Genomic DNA, 18,589 nt, shown 5'->3' with positions numbered 1-18,589 from the left:
GGAGATCAGTTGCTGAGTTTGTGAGTGAGTTGTTTAAAAGTCACCTCGCACTACCCGAGGGAGCTGAGCTCCAGATTCAGCGGGCTCACAGGGCTCCGGTCCCGAAACCGGCGGCGACCGCCACTCCGAGATCAATAATAGTCAACTTTCTACAGTTTCACATTAAAGAGCTGATCATTCAGAAAGCCTGGCAGCAGAGAATTGAACTTGACGGCAAACGACTTTACTTTGACAACGACTACGCAGCGGACATCATGGAAAGACGCAAGGCATACGGGCCAGTTAAAGCAGCACTGAAGGAGAAGGGGATCCGGTACCAGACGCCCTACACGAAGATACGAGTGCACTGGGACTCCGGACTGCGGATCTATGAGAGTGCAGAAGATGCAGCCCGGGATCTGAATCAACGTGGAGTCAAGGTGACGGTGACAGCGAGGATGAACACCGGGAGGATCATAGAGGAGCGTCTGAACGAGCTGTTGCCATGGAAACATACCAACGCAACTGGCGGTGCAGCGCAGCGTGCGAGAGAGAGGCTCACGGAGTACATGCGAAGCCCACAAAGTTAAAACAGAGAGACTAAAGAGATAAGTGTGGTCCAAACAATTATAAACATGACAGAATCGAACCAAGATTCCTCTATGACAGAGTCTGGGAATACATCTTGTTTTGAAAGAGGCACCTATTGAGATAACGGTATAATTTAAGTTATTACGAATATTATTATTATTATTATTATTTTTATTATTACCAATTAAACTCGAACATTACTTTTAGCTTGAACTGGGCTCTACAGCCCTTATTAACACAATAGACATTTTAAGATTGTGCCTCTTAATAATTTCAGTTACAAGGATAAAGATAACAACTAGTTGTTGTTTTTCTTTCTTTTATTTCCTTTTGTTATGGTCTACATTACTTGAAGAAAAATGCGAACTCTGGGCCACATATTATAAAAGTCTTATGACTTAATTCAATAAGTTTGTGAAACCGATGGAGGGAGTGTTGTATGCGCTGAATGTTGGACACTTCTAGTATACGTGGAATACCAGTTTGTGGATTTTTTCCCACTACTAGGGAGGGCCCCCTCAGTAATGAGGTATGTTACCCTCCTCCCACCAACAGGGAACTCAAGGGATGGCAGAGTACATCCTTTGCTTTTGAAGTCACAAAGTTCTGTGTTCAGTTGACGTTCATAAGTTCATATATTTTTTTTATGTATGTTATTTTTTTTATGTTTGGGTTTGGATTGCAACATGACTCCATAAATAGAAATGATAGAGCATAATATTAAGATATTGTCGTTGAATGTGAATGGTCTGAATAACCCAGTTAAACGTCGGAAAGTAATGACCAAATTAAGGAAAGACAAGGCACAGATTATATACTTACAGGAGACACATTTGTCTAGGCAGGAAAATGAGAAGCTTAAGAGGTTTGGCTATACAAATACATTCTATAGTTCATTTCAACATGGTTGTAGAAGAGGCGTGGCCATTCTCATCCCTAACTCTGTGAAATTTGAATGTTCTAAAGAAATAAGGAGGGCAGATATATTATTGTGAAAGGAAAACTGGAAAACGAAGAAGTGACATTGGTCAATGTTTATGCCCCACCAAACAGTGAAAAACATTTCTTTAAAAACCTGTTTGATAACATTATTTTGGAAATGGAAGGAATATTAATTTGTGGGGGTGACTTTAATATCGTGATGAATAGTAAGCTAGATACAACAAACAATAAGAAAAATGCCAACCATGTTACAAAAATGATCAAGACAATATTTAAAGAATTTGGTATAGTGGATATTTGGAGAGAACTGCACCCCTCTAAAAGGGACTATACACATTTTTCAGCACCTAACAAAAGCTATGCTAGAATTGATTATTTTTTCATGAATAAAAAAGATCTATACAGAGTAGGAGAATGTGAAATTGAAGGAGCGGACGTATCAGATCACTGTTCAATTTATCTCAAAGTAAAATTAAAATCACAGGAGAAAAAAACATTATGGAGATTAAATGTAGGATTATTAAATAATAAATCAATTGTCGAGGAGATCAAACAAGAGATTATAACATATAAAAATGAAAATGATAATGGAGAGGTTAACCCTGCTATTTTGTGGGACGCTCTTAAAGCAGTCATGAGAGGGAAGCTTATTGTCAGGACAGCATCTATCAAAAAAGCTAGAGAAGAAGCCTTTAAGAGGGAAAAGGAAAAACTGCTGGAAATTGAACAACAACATAAATCTACACGAGACTCCACACTACTACCAAAAATTAAAGAGATCAGGGATAATATAGATAAATTATTAACCACAGAGATAAAAAAGAAAACAAGATTTCTAAAACAATCCTACTATGAGGTGGGGCCTAGAGCAACCAAATTGTTAGCAAAAAGACTGAAAAAACAACAGGTGGATAGGTCAATTCATAAGATAAGGGATACCCTAACAAATCAGATGGCCTATGAACCAAAAGACATTGAAATTATCTTTAGGAACTACTATGGGAGTTTGTATAGCCAGCCCCCGTCTGCTAACATTGACCAAATGAGAGCTTTTCTAGAGACACTGGACTTACCATCAATTGGGGAGGATCAGAATGACCTTTTGACTTCACCCATTACAAGAACAGAAATCAAGAAAGCCATGAGCAGACTAAAAACAAATAAGTCCCCTGGCAGTGACGGCCTACCAACTGAGTGGTATAAAACATTCAGTGAACAACTTATACCACTACTCGAGTCCTCTTTCAATTATACACTTGAACATGGTGAACTCCCACCATCCTGGAAGGAAGCTGTTATATCAGTGATTCCTAAGGGGAAGAACAGTGAGACCTGCTCTGGTTACAGACCCATATCAGTATTAAACATAGATTATAAACTCTACACCTCAATTATTGCAAAAAGATATGAACATTTCATGAATGACATTATAGATGAAGATCAGACAGGCTTTGTTAAAGGGCGCCAAACCCAAGATAACATAAGAAGAACCCTACACATCATTGAACATGTCAAAGACAAAAATATTAGTGCAGTCTTAATAAGTCTTGATGCAGAAAAGGCATTTGACAGTGTAAACTGGGCATTTCTGTATCAGGTACTTGAGAAATTTGGACTAAATGATAAGGCCATTCGATGTATTAAAACTCTTTACCAAAATCCGACGGCAAGGATAAAAATAAATGGCAGTCTGACTGATAGTATAGTACTAGAACGGTCCACCAGGCAGGGATGTTGTCTTTCCCCAACTTTATTCGCAATTTTTATAGAACCCCTTGCACAAACAATTAGGCAGAATAGAGACCTTAAAGGGATAAAGGTTGGAAATGAAGAACACATCATTGGGCTCTTTGCGGATGATGTGATCTGTTATCTAGAGGACCCTGACACATGCCTCCCTATATTAACCAATCAACTTGAGGTATTCGGCTTCTACTCTGGATACAAATTAAATTTAGCAAAAACACAGATTTTAACAATTAATTACTACCCATCCGAAACTATACGGCATAAATATAACTTGAATTGGAGTTCTAAAAAAATGACTTATCTCGGCGTTACATTAACACGAGGAACTGAGAAATTATATAAAGCCAACTATATGTCACTATCACAGAAGATGAATGGTTACATATCTGGAGAACACAACAGTCCACAACATCTTCACGTACATGGAGAGAACACTGTTGGAAGAATGTAATTAGATTTTTTATAACACCCCAAATTATAAATAAATACGTGTCTGTAGCACAACCTTGCTGGAGAAGATGTGGGGCCATGAATGTAGACCATTCACATATATTTTGGCTTTGTCCTGAAGTTGCACAATTTTGGGGAAATGTTCATAAGGTTATCTGCAAAATTTTGGGCTATGATATACCCAAGTCATGTTTGGTACTATATTTCGGCAATATGACTGGAAATACTGTGTTAAGAGAAGACAGATACCTGTTGAAAGTGTTGTTGGCGGCCTGTAAGAAGGCCATTACGAAGAGATGGTGTAAGGCAGAACCACCTACGCAAGATGAATGGCTGAAAATTGTGAATGAAATATATGATATGGAACTGTTAACCCATAGGATAAGAACACAAGAGGAGCAATGTCAAGAGAAGTGGGAGAAATGGACAATGTTTACATGTCAACGACAGGATGAGGAAATTAACCATTGAATATGTCATAGTAATAAGAAAACTTTGTAGAGACAGGGCAATCTATATCCTTTCATGTTTTTTGTTTTGTTATATTGTTCTATGTGTGTGTTGTCTTTCTGTCATGGAAAAGCAATAAAAACAAAGTATCAAAAAAAAAAAAAAAGAAAATGGGTTCTATTGGTACACACAAGTCTTCCCTTTACAGACATGCCCATTTTATGATAATCATAATCATAATTTGCATAAAGCATGTGTATTTGTCCACTCCCATGTTGATAAGAGTACTAAATACTTGACAAATCTCCCTTAAAGGTACATTTGAACAGATAACAAATGTGCGATTAATCACGATTAAACATTTGAATCGATTGACTGCCCTACTTCAGAGAAAATCTATACAGTTTCAAGTTACGCACCCAAGATTATTGTCATCAATTCAAATTGGACCAAATGTGAAATATGGTCACGATATCCACTTGTGTTCCTGTGTCATGGCGTTGAATAATGGCCAGAAAAGTGTTTTTGCGGAACATTATGATGACCTTTAAACTTCGGCTATAAAATATCATCACTTCATCATTTTTATTCTATTAGACATTTGTGTGAAATGTTGTCATAATAAGCATATGAATTCTTGAGTAATGACCAAATGACCGTGACCTTTGACCACCAAATTCTAATCAGTTCATCCTTGAGTCCAAGTGGACGTTTGTGCCAAATTTGAAAGAAAAGTATAAACACATTTATCCTATTATTCATATGATAAAAAAGGACAATAGTGGACTTAGACTATTTCAGAGGTGGGCGCCATACAACACGTACAGACTGAACTTTAAACATTTCAGGTGCAGACTGAACTTTAAACATTTCAGTCTCATACAATGTCCAAACCTATTACCACACTCATTGCCATGACAACATGAAAAATCCACAATGGCCATGTGCTAAAGGCCTTAATTATGAAATATCTTCCTTACTTTTCGACTTCTGTGATTACAACAGACAACCTGCCCTGGTGAACGCTCGCTTCATAAATAGAAACGCTGTTAGCGATGCACAAGCCCTTTTAAAAATGGATCTTTTGCTGTTACATCCCATTAAAAATGGACGAGGGAGGGGGGTCACCGGGAGTTGGTTTTGTTTCAAAGCGCCATTCAACGTCAGCTGGAAAATAAAAATAGGCTCAATCTACACAGAGCAATAGAAGAGTGTTTTGTGTCCTCCCGATCCCCCCCCTGTTCAGAAGTAGAGTACGATCGCATATCATACTCCAGCAGGAAAGTGCTGACTTTCCCATGTTGCCACTGTCAACATTCATTCATGTTAATTCCCAGGTTATGGGTTCATTCTCGGTGGCTGACGACAACACACACACACACTAGCGTTTCCAGGCCTCTGCCCTGGAAACGGTCATTAAATAGTCATGGGTCCCTGTGTGTGCTGAGCTGTGCCGTGCCCGGCTGGGCTTGGCCGGGCTGCTCCAGCCTTAGTGCTCATGTTATGCTCATCACCGCAGGGGTCAGGTAGAGTGCAAGGCTGCTCTTCTGCTATGGGACCAGTTTATCGGCACATGCGAGCCCCGGCACTCGCAACGCTAAAAACTCGCACAAACACACGTGCACATTCACCTCGCTTTACCCTCGCCGGCATGTCTGCAAGGAGTAAGGTCACATCACGGTCACTGAGCGGTTTGACGCGTCACAGAAACACGGGATGGGCTTTTCAGATTTTTATTTGGGAAACGCTGGCTGTCTGGTCTTTTTTTTTTTTGTGTGAGCACGCGTGTCAGTACATGTTCCCGTCTGAGTGAGTGTGTGTAAGCTGGTTATGTGAAGGTCACCAAGCAAAGCGCATGAAAGAGGAAGCAGCCTTTGAGCTCTTATCGGGCGATAAGAGTGCCATGTGTGCGTTTGGTCAGTCACAATGGAGCAGCCCCTTTGCAGTGCTCAACAGTGGGAGCCAATGAGACCCGTTTTTGTGAAGTGGCATAGCTTAAGAGATCTGTTCTTCAAGTTTGGTTTGCTCCCAAACTTTGTTGTTGTTTTTTTTTTTTCTGCAGAGTTTACAATGGAAAGTACATATTTTATAGCAAGTCATGAAATGGTGCATTTTTCCTCCAGTGTGGCAGTGGGAGGGAGTAGTTCAGCTCTGTCTGTCATATAGCGGAATAGCAACAGCAAGCCAATTTGTGTCTTTGCGCTTTAAAACACATGTAGTTGAACTACAACCATGTATTTGCTGAAATGCTTAAGATCCAATGACAGATATTCAGGCCTTGAAGAGGAGTATTTAAATGACTTTTTTTTTTCGTTACAGATTATTCTTACTATGAAAATAGTATTGGATGGATTGCCATTCATCATCATTTTGGTGATTCCCTGACTTTTCATCAAGCGCCATCATCAGGCCAAACTTCTAATTTGTCTAATATTTTAATTTATGACCAAATAATTACGAAAATGAATGACATTCCCATCAGCCTCAGCTATAGGCTAATTTACGCTCAGTACGCTGACGGTAACGCATTTAGCTAAAAGCACTTCTGTGTCTCACAAAGCAGCAAACATAGCTGTACTGTTGGTCTTGTTTCATTAATAGATATACAGGCCAAGTTCACTTTAATTCTTAAAGTTTAATTCTTTAATTTGCTTTTTTTGTTTCTCCAGCAGTCCAAAACCCAAATATATTCAATGTCCAATAACAAAAACAAAGGAAGTGGGAAAAGTCTTCACATTTGAGAAGCAGGAACCAGATAATAGTTGTTGTTATTGCTCGAAAAAATGACCAAAACGATACATCAATTATTATCACTTATATAAAGTCTTTAAATGTTAAGGATAAAAAAAAAAGACGCTCATCCTCTCATCACAAAATCCTACATACAGCCTGCAGATCCCACACAATCAATTAAGTCCCCTCCATTACCCTGGTGTGTTTCTTCTTCACACTAAACACACTTTCCTAGCGCCGCCCTCTGGCCCTATGGCAAGGCGTCTTGCACACTCAACATATAACTGCTGAGAAGTGAATCAGCGGTGTGATGAATGACTTCCAACACACTGTGGACTCAGCAAATGTTAAATATTCTCATTAGCTGGTTGAGAGATCACACACACAGACACACACTCCGGCAGCACCGCTACCGCCCATAACCGTCTGAGCCCCAGGCAGTCCAAAACAACCCCACCCTCCACCCCAACCCCCACAACACTTGCGCTTTCTTCTCCTCCTGTCTTCATCACCCTTCTCCCTTTTCCATCGGCTTCGGGGCGCTGGAGCAACAGGCGCTGCCGGTGTCATACATGTCTCTGTCAAAGCAGAAGCAGCGGGGCACCGGAGATGGACGGACACCTGATCTGTAGTTACTGGTGCTCCCCTTTGGGACCGCTAATCCCGGTTGTTAGCACGGGAATCAAGATTAACAGCAGCTGTCCATACAAAAATGCTGTGACTTGACTTCTGCTCTATCCTTGACTTATGCTGTGTCAATCAGTTATTTGCTTATTTGATCGGAACAGAGCACGTTAATGAACACCGGTGTAAAATACAGGATGTAAATCACTACAAGAAGATAATTGTAATAACTCAATCAAGTCTTGAAGACACTGAATTGTACTTCACTTTACTCCTGAAATTAGCTCTATTTCGTTCTCTAGTTTATTTCTCGCTCCTACAGGTAACAAGACATGTTCGGCTCTATTTTCTGCAGTGCCGAGATGCCAACAATGGCTCTGTGTAGGAGGAGGGTCTGGGATAAAGAGTGGAGAGGAGCAGGAGAGGCGAGCAGAGCACACAGCTCAGGGCAGAGGTGGCTCCCGGCCATCCATCTCTGGTTTCAGGATTCAGAGAGTGCTGACAGGTCTGAGTCCCCCGGCACAGGCCTCTGGGCTGTAACCACGGATACCCAGACAAACCAAGGGCTGTCACTCAAGCAGTACCAGCTAGACGGAGTCACAGGAGATGGGAAAACAGGATAGCGAGACACCGAGGGGGTGTGTGCGTGCTTATCCCTGTGTGTGTGTGTGTGTGTGTGTGTATTAGAGAACACACGATGGGAAATTCAGGAGCTGCAGAGTGCAGGCAGTCGCTGGTCTAGTGAGATATCATCAGTCACTATTGGGACACACACATGCAGAGGACACACACAAAAACAAATTCTTGATACGAGGAGAAGGTTTCGGGGAAACTCCAGACTTAGACAAACACAGACATGCTGATAATAGCAAACTTCCACCTCATGAATTTTGCAGCTGTCTAAATCTCCTTGACACTTTTATATACGAGAGCATCTTCCTTTGGCAAGCGCCACCGCGCTATTTTTAAAGCAAATAAAAGGAGATTGTGAAGTGGGCGCAGTGACACAAAAGGAAGCGGTAATGGAAATTAGTTTAAACGTGAGAATGATAAGATATATTATCAATTATTTATAAATTAATAAATGCACAGGTGGGGCAACATGAGAGCTCGCTAACAAATTTAAAGATTTGAAATCAGCCTCTCCTGTCAGGACACTGTGCACAATTTTTTAAAGGTGCTAGATTGGGAGCATTTTTATCGTCTCTGCACAGCTCTCAACATGGTGATGGCTCACAGCTAACGGTGCTTACAGCGGTAACAGTGATAACAAAGGCAACAGTGTAGGCTTGCCACGGTGTTCGGGCATACACCGATTACATTACTTACACTGTCGTTTTGCTTCTTTTTTTTTATAGAAATCAACCATTTAGTTAATTTTTGCATATATCAGCGCCGTGTTATCAATACATAGCAGGACGACGAACGCTACAAACAGAAATTGAAAGTGTCTGCTCGGCGAGGAGTCTCAGCACAGAGTAGCAGGAGTCAGATTTCACACATACGTGACAAGAGAGAGAGAGAGAGAGAGAGAGAGAGAGTTGACAGACAAGATGATGGCGGAGGATTTGGTGTCAAAGCAAAAAGCAAAGGCGCCTATTTGACAATATTTTGGATTTAAACCCAATGCTATAAAGAAACCATAACGTTAATGAGGGCAAACGCCGTGCGGAGGATGGAGCGGTCGGAACCGTTGCACGGTGGAGCCACGTCGGGTGGAAACCTGCAAACTTGCAGCAAAAGCTCAACCAGAGAGGCCAGACACACAGCCGCCCGACATAAAGATCAAAGTAAGCATGCTACATATATTGAGTGTCATCTTTTCTTGTAAAAATGTCCAGTGTAATCGGTAACACCGGTGTTGTCACAAGTTTATTAACCGATGGGAACATTTTCTCGCCGTCACATCCCCACAACAGGTGCCAGTTGGGACGGCGTTATCAGCTGCACGGCTATGTCAACAACGCACGGAAAAGCTCGGATAAGCTCGGATCACAACACACACAGAGGGAGAGTGACTTCATTCTCTGCTCAGGTAGACATTACTCCACTATATCTTTACATAGCAAATATTGGTCTGCTGCTATATTAATGCTCTGGATATTCTATACCTCTAAGACACAGAGAAAAAATCTATTTTTTCCAAAGGCAATTATGGATTTGTATGCCACAGTATACACAGCAAACTTCTCCAAGGTTTTCAAAGTACACTCATCATAGATTTATCTAGCGGATAAGAACAAGTAAAAAAAAAAACACAAAAAAAAGGTAAGTTTGTTTCCACACAAAACAGCCCAGAAAGAGCATGACGTTCCCCCCATAATGTCTGCACATTGATGAATTGTCTACAGCAGAAGAATAACAAATAAATTATTCAAATCTCTACCTTGGTGAAGTCAGAGGGGGGTTTTCTCTTTGTTCTACACCCTGGCATTGATTTCTCCCAGTGGCGAAGAGTGGGATGCCTGAAGGTTAGACACACACACTATGTAGATAAATGACTCCTGAGCTCTGGAGTTTGATCCAAATGAAGCAATGATGTAGCTCACTGGCCCGGGCCCACATTGAAGTAAAGTGTGTGCTCTAGTAAAATGTGCTCTCTGTGAGTCAGTGTGTGTGTGTGTGAGTACTCCCACCAGTATGGTAGTGGTGAGATAGAGCGAAAACAAGAAGGAGGAGAGAGAGGGAGACAATCTGCTGCCTTGGTATGAAGCTTATATGTTGTAATGACCAGATCTTTAACACTTTAGCACGCTAGTCTGTTCACGACACATACAGTATGAAGTCAGCGTTCACACAGCTGCTGCCAAACAACTGATGCACCACTAATACGCGTATGTATTTCTGCATTTGTGTCGGGGATGTGCCTCTGTATCCATGTGTGTAATTATGTTGCTGTTCATACTTTCCTGCCTTTTTTGCTCCAATCTAGCGATTAATAATGTATCTGTGTGCTATAGTGTGTGTGTGTACATACAGTACATGTGTGTGATGGTAGCAATGTTTATGTTTCTCTCCTCTCAATCCAAAGCCCAGCGGTGCTCCCGGCTGTGCAGCGCAGCAAAAATTGGCCTGAGAGGTTTGGGAACATTTCCCCCTTACAAACAGGGGCAAATCAATAACGTCTCGGTTGAGGGAGCCACTCTCCATATGAAGGTGAGCTGACTCAGCAGTCCCAGCAGCCGGAGGGGTGTGGAGGGGGGAGTAGGGAGCGAGAGAGAGAGAGAGCGAGAGAGAGAGGGGGAAATGATTGCTTTACAAGCGGTAAAATGCACGGCGGTGTTGAGAACCCTCTGTGGACGCAGCGCTACACGCCTTCTCGATCCTCTAGTGGTGGAACAGGATGGGAGGGGAGGGGAGCGGAGAGCGCATTCATACTGTACACGCTCGCCTTGTAAATACAATAGGCTGCTCTCTCTTGAGCTGCAATCGAGCTCTAATGGTTTCTCTTTTTCTTATTCATACTTGCCCGCTGTCAATCTACTCCAATACGGCAGCCTGGCAAGCTCGGATTTAGCCCTTGCCAAGTCAATCACAGCTCTACAGTATATAGCAAGATGGAGCCAGAGACCATGGGAGTGTTCCTATCTTTACCTTCTTCTCTCTTGTCTATTTATTTTCTTCCAGGTCTCAGCAGCTATCACGGCGCTGATTAAATGTTGAGTTCGCTAATTACAGGGTGATCGGGAAGGTTGGAGGAGAGGGTGGACATCGCAGGGTGCTCCGACGTCCTTCAGACACGGTGGGGGAATCTGCAGCAGCAGTTGTTGGCAGTGGAGAGGAGAGGAGAAGACTGCATATATCTCATTAGACGCCCCGAATCATCTTTTATCACCTACACGGCCCATCTCTCCTTTTATTTCTTGTGCTTTCATTCAAGCTTCAATTCACATATTGTAGTTTTGCTGCTTGCTTTCTTCACTAAAAACATCCATTTTGGAAGAATTTTTCTATCTGCCAGGGAGCCATTGGTTCACATTTACTTCAATTCACTACAAAGATCTCACTGCAGAGCCCTGAACCTCGCCTGGGATGGGTCATCCATCACAGTGAACAAAGCCAAAGCGATGCTATTGTTGTGCGATAATGCGGTTGAGAGCAGGGGCCGGTTTTGAAAACCCTCCTTGTTGGCGTGTGGTCAAGGGCACACGAAGTCTGACATTTACTGGAAGACCTGGCCGTTTAAAAAAAAAAAAAAAAAAACGCTGCACACATGAGATATGAGAAACGAGCGCTGGACAATGTGTGAAAATACAACGTGAACTTGGTCACACATTGAAAAGACTGCCGTTTTCATTATCTTAGAGGGTCCTTGAAGCTGCAGTGGGTAGAATTGGAGCAAAAAAATATATCTTTTTATGTTATATATTATATATGTTACTATAAAACGGTCACTGTATCCTGACAGTAGTGCATGAGACAGATAATCTGAAATAAATCATGTGCCTCTGTGTCTTCCTCACTCACAAACTCCAATCAAACTAGGCAGCGCTGATCAAATATGAATCAACATTCTGTTACTGTAATGCCTATTTCTCGCCTCAAATGTTTTCAGACACATCTTGTAGTGTACTGTTTATGGCTGCCATGTTGAGAACAGTTGAGGAAATACCAAGCACCGCCCACCAGCCGAAGCAAACTTTCTAATTTTACAGCTAAACAGTACACTACGAGATGTTTCTGAAAACATTTTATGCGAGAAATAGGCATTACAGTAACAGAATACTAATTCATATTTGATTAGTGCTGCCTAGTTTGACCGCTTGATCGGAGTTCGCTAGTAATTGACAGCTGCTCAGAGACGGCAAGGCTCCAGCTCGGCTCTGATTGGTTGTTTTCCTCCGGTCTGTGAAATCTTGCAGATGCCATTAGGAGCACCGGAGGACACAGAGGCACATGATTTTTTTCAGATTACCTGTCTCATGCACTACTGTGAGGATATAGTGACCGTTTTATAAAAATAACTTTTTAATCATATTTGATCCAATTCTACCCACTGCTGCTTTAAAATTGGGATTTGTCATTCTCACTAGAAGTATATTTTAATATTAACAGAGTATATATCTTTGCAAAGGTTATTTTGAGAAATAACTAAGATGAAGGGTGACGGTACAGTAAGGAAATGACCGTATGCAGCAGTAAGGAAATTGAAAAAAAATATTTTTTCCACTAAGAAAATTGTCCTCAAGATGGATTCATCACAACATGAGAGTGCTTCTACCTCGGTGGCAGCAGTCTTGGTTATAATAAATATAAATAAATCATGTGCCTCTGTGTCTTCCTCACTCACAAACTCCAATCAAACTAGGCAGCGCTGATCAAATATGAATCAACATTCTGTTACTGTAATGCCTATTTCTCGCCTCAAATGTTTTCAGACACATCTTGTAGTGTACTGTTTATGGCTGCCATGTTGAGAACAGTTGAGGAAATACCAAGCACCGCCCACCAGCCGAAGCAAACTTTCTAATTTTACAGCTAAACAGTACACTACGAGATGTTTCTGAAAACATTTTATGCGAGAAATAGGCATTACAGTAACAGAATATTAATTCATATTTGATGAGCGCTGCCTAGTTTGACCGCTTGATCAAAGGACTGATTGACAGCTGCCTCCGTTGAATGAACAGCCAATAGGAACGCTCTCTCTCTCTGAAATGACCTGTGATTGGCCAAAGTCTCCTGATTTTTTAAAGCCTGAAAACAGAGCCATGAGGAGGTGCAGAAGTCTAGTTTTTCTCAGAACACTTGAATTACAATATGCTGAAAGGTTATTATGGAATTTTTGTCCAAAGACGCCAAAAACATTCTGCCTACTGCCGCTTTAACCACACCAGACAGACTCCATTTACAGCCACAGCGTGAGCAGCAACATAAACCATACTGTTGCTTCTGGTGGCAGGGAAGGTGGCGGCTGGATGTCAGCACCAGGAAGCAGTGCTTTAAACATGCAGCTAACCAGGCTAATAAAGAGAATTGGCTACCGTGTAAGTTAAGTGAGAGGAGTGGCAGCTTAATGCTTACATGATTGGATAAAGCACACCTGGATCTCAGATTTGAGACTGATAGGATAATAGAGTGAAGCAGGAATGGATCTATGAATGGATAGGAGTCCTGAGGCATAGCTGAGAGGGAGTAATAAATGATGGAGCAGGGCAGAGCGAGTGAAGGCGGTAACTTTGACAAACACCAAAGGCGATGAAATGTTCACTGTGATGGATTACTTGTTTCAAGTTAAGTTGAAGACTCTGCAAGTTGATTTTCAAATCCGAAACGAATGGAAACCGATGGCTCCCCAGAAGGAGGAAAATTAATTCAGAAACTTTGAAAAGTATGCTATGTTTTATGCAAACAACGGGTATGATCATTTAAACATGTGTTCCTGAGGGCTTGAAGGCTATACGCTGCAGCTGTAGGAATCCAGCACATCTCTGAGGGCTGAAGGTGAGCAGCTGTTTTCTTCTCCCACAGTCGTAGGAGGTGGTTGTGTTGTACTCTTCAAGCAGCACGGTGACAGTAAATAAAATTCCTGGCTTCCACATCAGCGCCGCGAGAATGGCAGCAGCAGTTGCCATTTTGTCATCTAATACAGCGCGAGGCAACAGGAAATATTAAGGGAACGCTCTTTGTGACAAGCTGAATGTGGTAATGCGTCCCTGTCCATCATCTGAATGAAATGTTAAATGACATGTGCATTGCAATATGTCAGGAAGTAATAGCCTACTGCCACGTCTTCGAAGCATTGCGGCGCAGGTTAAAGCGGGTGTACCGTGGTGAGGCGCGATAAAAAGGGAAGAAAAAAAACACCACAAATGTCATAGTTTGAAAATACTGTGTGTATATTATATATTATATTTGAGATAAAAAAACAAAAAGCCCATATAGCAACTATCTAAATAAAGCATGACCCCTGTATTACTGGCTTTTCGCTCCATTCCGGGGTGATAAAATCATGCAGCCCGGCTACAGCAGAAGTTGTTGACAGTGTGAGAATGCTGGGTGCACATAGCCTTTATAGCAGCTGTCTGCTCTGGTGAGGGCTAGATGAGCCAACCGAGGTGAATATATTACTCTCACTCAGTGAATGTCACAAATGCCATTTCCAACTGCTGAATGTCACAGAGACTGTTGGGGTGACTGCTAACGCCGCGGAGCACCATGACGTCTATATTCCCCACTGTTAATATCACCGCTTTTTTCAAGATCAAACAAAACGCGCACTATTGAGGAAAAATAAATATCAATAAGCAAAGAAAAGACTGAAGGCGATTGGTTGAGCGTTCCTGCTGATCACTGCTGGAACTTTTGGGTAGGGATGCAGCGATGTGACTTTTTCATTCCCGATACCTGGGCTTTGGGTATCGACCGATACAGAGTACCGATCCAATACCAGTGTTTAATTAATAATCTGTATGCCTCACTGTGTGGAAGTGACTGGGATTATTCTTTTATGTGTCAGGCTTGACTTAAACATTGCTTTCCTAATTCCTAAATTAATAAATGGTACACCGGCAAGTTGATAAAAAATCTTCAAAATTAACAGGAATTACAACTCAAGTATTTTAACGCAGCAACAAATTGGTCAAAACTTAAACAGGAATTACAATTACAATATATAATGCATATAGTATATAAACATAAAATTGAATTGAACAGATCAGCCTCATTATCACCGATACCCGATCCAGCTGTTTGAGTCGGTATCGGCCCGATATCCAGTCCAGTATTGGTATCAGTGCATCCCTACTTTTGGACGTCACTGCTCGACTACATATAGTGCTTTTTCAAACTGAATTAGAAGCTCCGATATTGATTTTTTTTCCCCCCTCCAAAATGAACACAAATTACATTTAGTGTAGGAATCTAATGAGTTATTACTGTAAACAAACAAACATCACAGGAGCAGCTTTATTCTGGGATGTTATTTGGCGGTGGCCAGTTTTAATGAAGTAAAGCCTCGCAGGCACTGGATTGCACTCAGGAAAAACAAAAGAAGACAGCACACACACTAAAAAGAGAGGAAATTGTCTCTGTAACACACTCCCCTGCGTCACTGAAGCTCATTGTTTGCAGCGCAGTCATCAGGGGCACGCTGCTGCTGCTGCTGCTGCTGCTGCTGCTGCTGCTGCTGCTGCTGCTGCTGCTGCTGAGTGCTGGGAGCCCATGCTGATTATTTCCCACATCTTCTCACATGAATGTTTGACGCCAAGGTCATTCTCCTCCAGCTAACCATACCTCTCATTCTGCCGTCACTCATTACCGCTATACATCATGTCTCTCACATCCTCCGCTCTTCACATCTCCTGATTTAAAAAAGGCGAAACACTCATTTCAGTGCCAAAACGGCAACCCCTAATTTTATTGCAAAAATGATGGTTTCGATTAGGTAATATCTTATGAAAAGGAGTGCAAGCTCCAGGTTAAACTCATCCTTGTTTGTTTGGAATTCGAGATTTAATTATTATTTTTTTCCCATGAAGTTCTTTTTTAATTAAACGGTTCTTATCAAATCTGAATAACCTGCATAATTGGCTGAACTATTCTGGGTAGGTGTTAAAGTCGCACCATTATCGCCTTCGTACAGCAAGTAAACCACAACAATACACGGCAGCTAGGAACAAGAATAGTGTTGTGAAATCGTTTCTTCAGGCTCCGGATATGTATTCCACATGACAACTCTGCGACAAGTAGTAGTAAATAAAAAGCAAACTATGTTCCAACACAAGACACCCAACCATCAATATAAACAATAATTATTCTTTCAGAGCGTTTGAAGATTATACACAGCAGAGACAACTAATTTCAGGCAAACACGTTTTGACTGTATTTACTCATAAAACCTCCCATCAATCATGGCGCTTGCTAAGTCAAATAGTGCTCGTCTTGGAGCTGTGTGCGTCTGTCAAGTAGAAAAACAGGGCACTCCTTTCCAAGAAGAAAAGAAGGGCACCGTGCCGACCGGCGTGTACAACAAAAGAAAAACAATCTCCTGTAATTGCCTGCCATCAAACAGAGAACAGTGATTCCAAATGCAGGATAGAGGGAGGGTGGGGGGTGAGGGGGTATGGCGGCGCATATTGCAAACCAGTCAAGGACGTTGGAACCATCCGTCTTCCAGGAAATCTCAGAGCCAATCAAAATCTGCTCGTAGTGGTGAGGTGTTCCCAGCCAGATCATTAGAGCTGGACACGACACGCACTAAACAATGAGGAGTTAAAAGACTGGGCTGCCTCTGACCTTTTGAAGGTAAAAGGTGTTAGGGGGGGGGGAATGTGCGGACAAGCAGAGTGGCGCAGAACCTTATTGATTTCAGACAGTTTATCTGTATCACAGGCAACAGCCCACACAGACTGCATGAACAACACTTTCACCTGTCAGGATTAGGTGTGTAAAGCCGAGCTGACGGAGACAAGACGGGCATGATGTAAACATGGACACACACGTCTGATGTCCATTCATCTATATACTCCATAGGTGGATTAAAGGAACAGTGTGTAACATTTCGGGGGATATATTAGCTAAAAATTTAATATAATATTACTACGATATATATGTTTTCATTAGTGTATAATCGTCTAAAATTAAGAATAATGTTTTTGTTAGCTTAGAATGACCCTTCATACCTACATAGGGAGCAGGTCCTCTTCACGGAATCCACCATGTTGCTCTGCCTTTGTATGTTACCTGAATGGTAGGGCTGGGCAATAGATCAATATTATATCGATAATGTGATATGAGACAAAGATATCGTCTTAGATTTTGTCATCATAATATGGCATAAGTGTTGTCTATTCCTGGTTTTACAGTAAAGTCCTGTAATTTTCTGAAGTCATCGGACTGTTCTAGCCGGTCCATTATTTGCCTTTACCCACTTATTCATTATCTCTACATTACTGATGATTATTTATAAAAAAAACACCAAATGTCAAACCTACAATATGGTCGCAATATCGATATTGAGGTATTCTGTCAAAAATATCATGATATTTGATTTTCTCCATATCGCCCAGCCCTACCTGAAGGCCACCGTAGTTCTCTGACACATTTGTGAAACTGTAGTAACGTGGGCCGCACAGTGCAAAACTGTGGTACCACCTCCTAAAGTAGTGTTATCATGGTAAGGATGGCCTCTGATCGAAGCGAATGGCGTTACCACAAGTTTGCACACGGCGGCTCACGTTACCGCCATCTCGGAGGAGTGAGGGGAAGGGTACTCAGTTGGTTGCAATCTGCAACCACACCGCAAGACGCAGCTAAATCTTACACACTCTACCTTTAAATCAACTCACCAGCGCTTCAGTTTGAGATGACGAAAGATTAACAAATATGCACTCTGAGGAAACATGTTTGTATGCAGCACATTTAGCCATTAATAACTCATATCGTATACCTCAATGCAATGTGCTTTCTTCTTCGTGGCCAATCTCTGGCCACCACATCTCTGGTCAATACTGAAGCTAGACATTTTATATTGATTAGTTTGTTTCCAGCGCACCAATACATAATTCATCAAGTCTTCGCGTGTATGTGTGTGTGTGGAAGTCTTGGAAGGGTAAACCATCAGTCAAAGTCAACACCTCCCGTTCTACAATTACCAGAAGTGTTATAGTAAAACAAAAGCCTGGTCTAAAAATGCAGCATGCTGCAGAGATTCCAGGGACCAAAGCGGCAATCACAGCTCTCTTATCTCCCCCCGCTCTTCATGAAATGTTTAAAAAAAAAAGGGTCTGAGACTAGTTCATGAAAGAATTAAAAGCCTGATGCGATTAAAAGACAAGACGAGAAAAGAAAAGAGAGTTCAGCGCCTTGCCCAGAGCACGTTAGCCTCCTCAATCTTTTAGTGGAAATTGGGTTTTGGGGGCCGGAGAGCAGTTTTCCCCACAGGCACATCACCGCCCTCTCCACAGATCAGGGATCATCACACCCGTGTGCGCTCAGTCCGAAACCTCAGCCAATGCCAGAGCGGGAAGCGGGACGTTGTCACGGCAGCCCCGGATCAGTAGTCAGGGGCCGTCTCTGTAAAGTGTTGCTCATATCACAAGGGCACTGTACTGCTCTTGTGAACAACCCT

The 18,589-nt window shown here is 41.9% G+C and overlaps 1 protein-coding gene across 5 annotated transcripts in view; it reads right to left on the bottom strand.

Annotated features, from left to right (window-relative positions):
* LOC119477027 (kelch-like protein 29) overlaps positions 1-18,589 on the bottom strand; it is a 254,667-nt gene that overhangs the window by 200,394 nt on the left and 35,684 nt on the right. For 2 of the 5 annotated variants that reach the window (XM_037750806.1, XM_037750805.1), the window contains exon 3: positions 9,905-9,983. The exons of the other annotated variants lie outside the window; for them this stretch is intronic. The gene's annotated coding sequence lies outside the window, so the exon portion shown is untranslated. The remainder of the gene's footprint in view (positions 1-9,904; positions 9,984-18,589) is intronic. 5 annotated transcript variants of the gene reach the window in all.

The sequence above is a fragment of the Sebastes umbrosus genome, chromosome 18 (genome assembly GCF_015220745.1).
Source record: "Sebastes umbrosus isolate fSebUmb1 chromosome 18, fSebUmb1.pri, whole genome shotgun sequence".
NCBI classification, from domain to species: Eukaryota; Metazoa; Chordata; class Actinopteri; order Perciformes; family Sebastidae; genus Sebastes; species Sebastes umbrosus.
This window is presented reverse-complemented; position numbering and strand designations above follow the sequence as displayed.